The following is a 5,691-nucleotide window of genomic DNA, read 5'->3' as shown; positions in this document are numbered from 1 at the left end:
CTCTGGCCTGAAAAGCGTTAGTGCATTTCTTGATATTTGATTTTAATGCAATAGACTTACCTTTCTTTTGAGGCTCATTTGCGTCCAGCTCAATTTCATGACTTCTCAAGGCGCTGATAAGCTCTTCCAGAGAAACTTCATTCAGATTCTTCGCAATCTTGAATGCAGTCACCATCGGACCCCATCTTCTGGGTAAGCTTCTGATGATCTTCTTTACATGATCAGCCTTGGTGTATCCTTTGTCAAGAACTCTCAATCCAGCAGTCAGAGTTTGAAATCTCGAAAACATCTTTTCAATGTCTTCATCATCCTCCATCTTGAAGGCTTCATACTTCTGGATTAAGGCTAGAGCTTTTGTCTCCTTGACTTGAGCATTTCCTTCATGAGTCATTTTCAAGGACTCATATATGTCATAGGCCGTTTCCCTGTTAGATATCTTCTCATACTCAGCATGAGAGATAGCATTCAGCAAAACAGTTCTACATTTATGATGATTCCTGAAAAGCTTCTTCTGATCATCATTCATTTCTTGCCTTGACAGCTTCACGCCTCTGGCATTTACTGGATGTTTGTAACCATCCATCAGAAGATCCCATAGATCACCATCTAGACCCAGAAAGTAACTTTCCAGTTTATCTTTCCAGTATTCAAAGTTTTCACCATCAAATACCGGCGGTCTAGTATAACCATTGTTACCGTTGTATTGCTCAGCAGAGCCAGATGTAGATGTAGTCTTTTCACTTTCATCAACCATCTTTTAAATGAAGCGTTTTTCTCTTCCTGAATCTTTTCTAAACACGGTTAAGTGCTTGCACCTTAGAACCGGCGCTCTGATGCCAATTGAAGGATAGAAAAACACTTAGAAAGGGGGGGATTGAATAAGTGTGACTTAAAATCTTGGACGATAAAAATAAATTGCACAATTATTTTTATCCTGGTTCGCTGTTAACGAAGCTACTCCAGTCCACCCCCGCAGAGATGATTTACCTCAACTGAGGATTTAATCCACTAATCGCACGGATTACAATGGTTTTCCACTTAGCCGCAACTAAGTCTTCCAGAGTCTTCTGATCACAACCTGATCACTCCAGGAACAACTGCTTAGTTCACTCCTAAGACTTTTTCTAGAGTCTACTGATCAACACGATCACTCTAGGCTTAGTTCACTCCTAAGACTTTTTGCTCAGCCAACTGCTAAGACTTCCTGCTCAGCCAACTGCTAAGACTTTCTGCTCAGCCAACTGCTAAGACTTCCTAGAGTATACTGATCAACTGATCACTCTAGTTCCTTACAACTTAATGTAATCTATTCAAGAGTTTACAAATGCTTCTTAAAAGCGATAATCACAACTGTGATATTTCTCTTACAGTTTAAGCTTAATCTCACTAAGATATTACAACAGCAATGTAGTGAGCTTTGATGAAGATGAAGATTCTGAGTTTTGATTTGAACAGAGTTTCAGCAAGTTAATTTGAATTGTATTGGTGCGAAATCGTTAACCTTGCTTCTCATCAGAACTTCATATTTATAGGCGTTGAGAAGATGACCGTTGAATGCATTTAATGCTTTGCGTGTTCCGTACAGCTTTGCATTTAATGTTATACGCTTTTGTCAACTACCTCGAGCCTTGTTCACGCTGTGTCTACTGACGTAGCCTTTAGTAGCTTTAACGTTCCTTTTGTCAGTCAGCGTAGTCTGCCACGTGTACTTCCTTCTGATCTGATGTTTGTGAATACGACGTTTGAATATCATCAGAGTCAAACAGCTTGGTGCATAGCATCTTCTGATCTTCTGACCTTGAAGTGCTTCTGAGCGTGATACCATCTTCTGATCTTCAGTGCTTCTGATCTCATGTTCTTCTGATGCTTTCATAGACCCATGTTCTGATTCTGCTTCGACCATCTTCTGATGTCTTGCCAGACCATGTTCTGATGTTGCATACTGAACCATTTGAGACACAACTTCTGAGCGCTGAATTATGCGTACTCTTTATATATTTCCTGAAAGGGAAATTGCATTGGATTAGAGTACCATATTATCTTAAGCAAAATTCATATTATTGTTATCATCAAAACTAAGATAATTGATAAGAACAAATCTTGTTCTAACAAGGCACTCAGACATCTAGTGAGGACGGCCTTGTTAGAGGTACTTGTTTCATTAATAGCATTCCTTTAATTACTATTATCGATACCGGTGCCACTCATTGTTTTATTGCTGATGATTGTGTGGAAAGATTGGGTCTTACTTTGTCTGCTATGAATGGAGAAATGGTTGTCGAACTCCCCGCTAAGGGAACAATGACTACTTCTCTAGTGTGTTTGAACTGTCCTTTGTCAATCTTTGATAGGAGTATGAGACTTTGTGTTGATTATCGGCAGTTGAATGAAGTGACGATAAAGAACAAGTATCCACTTCTAAGAATCGATGACTTGATGGATCAGTTAGTGGGTGCTAGTGTGTTTTCTAAGATTGATTTGAGGTCCGGATATCACCAGATTAGAGTAAAAGAAGATGACATTCAGAAGACTGCGTCCAGGACTCGTTATGGACACTACGAGTATTCGGTGATGCCCTTCGGTGTCACTAATGCACTGGGAGTATTCATGGAGTACATGAAATGTATTTTTCATTCTTACTTGGATCGGTTCGTGGTGGTATTCATTGATGACATTCTTATCTACTCTATATCTGAAGAAGAGCATGAAGAGCATCTGAGAATTGTGTTACAAGTTTTGAAAGAGAAGCAATTGTATGCCAAGTTGTCTAAGTGTGAATTCTGGTTGCATGAAGTTAATTTCCTTGGTCATGTCATTTCTGCTAGTGGCATTGCCGTGGATCCTTCTAAAGTTGATGCTGTGTTACAATGGGAGACTCCGAAGTCAGCTACTGAGATTAGAAGTTTCTTGGGTTTAGCCAGTTACTATAGACGGTTTATCGAAGGATTTTCTAAGTTGGCACTTCCATAGACGGGATTGACTTGCAAAGGAAAGGCTTTTGTGTGGGATGTTCAATGTGAAGAGAGTTTCAATGAGTTGAAGAAGAGATTGACGTCGGCTCCAGTTTTGACTTTACCTAATTTAGGAGAGCCTTTTGTTGTGTACTGTGATGCTTGCTTGATGGGTTTAGGTGGAGTGCTTATGCAGAATGGTAAAGTGGTTGCTTATGCGTCTAGGCAGTTGAGGATTCATGAAAAGAACTATCCTACACATGATCTTGAGTTGGCGGCAGTGCTCTTTGTGTTGAAAATTTGGAGACATTATCTTTATGGTTCTAGATTTGAAGTGTTTAGCGACCATAAGAGTTTGAAGTACTTGTTCGATCAAAAAGAGTTGAATATGAGGCAGCGAAGGTGGCTTGAATTGTTGAAGGATTACGATTTTGGCTTGAACTATCATCCCGGAAAGGCTAATGTTGTAGCCGATGCTTTAAGCCGAAAGACTTTGCATATGTCGGCTATGATGGTTAAAGAGTTGGAGTTGATTGAGCAGTTCCGAGACTTGAGTTTGGTTTGTGAAGTGACACCGCATAGTGTTATGTTGGGAATGTTAAAGTTTAACAATGACTTTCTTGACAATATCAGAGAGGCTCAGAAGCTAGATGTGAAGTTGGTGGATTTGATGGTAGGAACCGATCGACTTGAGAATGGTGATTTCAAGTTAGATGCACGTGGTGTGTTGAGATTCCGAGATCGTATTTGCATTCCTGATGATGAAGAGATTAAGAAGGCGATTCTTGAAGAGAGTCATATAAGCAATTTGAGTATTCATCCAGGAGCTACAAAGATGTATCAAGACTTGAAGGGTTTGTTTTGGTGGCCTGGTATGAAACGTGATGTGGCACAGTTCGTGTATGCTTGTTTGACTTGTCAGAAGTCAAAGATCGAACATTAGAAGCCTGCGGGATTGATGCAACCGTTAGAAGTTCCAGAATGGAAATGGGATAGCATTTCGATGGACTTTGTAACAGGATTACCTAATACCTTGAGAGGATTTGATTCGATTTGGGTGATTGTTGATAGGCTTACGAAATCGGCACACTTTATACCTATTAACATCACATTTTCGATAGCGAAGTTAGCAGAGATATATGTCAGGGTGATTGTGAAGTTGCATGGTGTACCTTTGTGTATTGTGTCGGATAGAGATCCGAGGTTTACTTCCGATTTCTGGAGAAGTTTGCAAGAGGCGTTGGGTTCTAAGTTGAGGTTGAGTACGGCGTATCATCCACAGACAGATGGTCAGACCGAGAGGACTATTCAGTCATTAGAGGATTTGTTGAGAGCATGTGTTCTTGAGCAGGGAGGTTCGTGGGATACTTATCTTGCGTTGATTGAGTTCACTTACAATAACAATTACCATTCTAGTATTGGAATGGCACCTTTTGAGGCGTTGTATGGTCGGAGGTGTAGGACTCCGTTATGTTGGCACGAGTCTGGTGAGGGTGTGGTACTTGGACCCGAGATTGTTAGAGAGACTACGGAGAAAGTGAAGCTTATTCGAGATAAGATGAAAGCTTCTCAAAGTAGGCAGAAAAGTTACCATGACAAGAGAAGAAAAGATTTGGAATTCCAAGTTGGTGATCATGTGTTTTTGAGGGTCACACCTGTGACTGGTGTTGGACGAGCTCTGAAGTCTAAGAAGCTCACTCCTCACTTTATTGGTCCGTATCAGATATCGAATTGAGTTGGGAAAGTTGCTTATCGTGTGGCGTTACCGCCAAATCTTGCTAATTTGCACGATGTGTTTCATGTGTCACAACTCCGGAAGTATGTTTCAGATCCGTCTCATGTGATCCAGATGGACGATGTACAAGTGCGTGATAATCTCACAGTGGAGACGATGCCTGTGCGAATTAAGGATCGCGAAGTGAAGGTTCTAAGAGGCAAAGAGATTCCATTGGTGAAAGTTGTCTAGTTGGGAGCTGCTGGTGAGAGCCTAACCTGGGAGCTGGAGAGCAAGATGCGAGACTCCTATCCCGAGTTATTTGAATCAGGTAAAATTCTATTTTCGAGGACGAAAATATTCTAGTGGGGGAGAGTTGTAACGCTCGGAAATTTATTTATTCGCTTAATTTAGACGTTTGTGGTGTTTATTGAAATTTTCGCGTTTTGGGGTGATTTAGTCGGTATTAGTTCGGGATAGCGGATCGATACTTAATCGGAAATTTTAATGTTTTTAGTATTAATAATATTAATGAGGTAATATGTAGCGTTTTAGGAATTTTTCGAGTAATTAAGATTAGACCGTAAAAATGAGTTATTGAGTAATAAGTCGGTATATTAAATAATCAGATTTTGTTTTAATAGAATAAAAAGTGGAATATTATTAGAAATAGTATTTTAATTTTTTTTGAGTTAAATAGTTTATTGGGCCTATTTTTGATTTAGTGAAGAATAGAGAAGGGGGGTGTTAATTACTAAGCCCAATATTATGATAAAATTAGGTTTTTAGTGTTAGTAAGAGGAAGAGGAGTGGAGAGAAAACCAGAAAAATAGAAGGCATTTGGAGGAGGCTAGGTCTTGAAGAGGGGAGCAAGCTTAGAGAAATCTCAATCCAAGTGCTAGGGTTGTAGATTTTTCTTCAGTCCAAACAAGGTAAGGGTGGGGTTCTTATCCTATAATGAGGCTTATGAAATATTGTATGTTGGGATTAGGGATTTGGGTTAATGTTTTGCTATGTTGATTTGTA

The sequence above is a fragment of the Vicia villosa genome, unplaced genomic scaffold (assembly GCF_029867415.1).
Source record: "Vicia villosa cultivar HV-30 ecotype Madison, WI unplaced genomic scaffold, Vvil1.0 ctg.000032F_1_1_2_unsc, whole genome shotgun sequence".
In the NCBI taxonomy this organism is placed as follows: domain Eukaryota; kingdom Viridiplantae; phylum Streptophyta; class Magnoliopsida; order Fabales; family Fabaceae; genus Vicia; species Vicia villosa.
Note: the sequence above shows the minus strand (reverse complement) of the source record.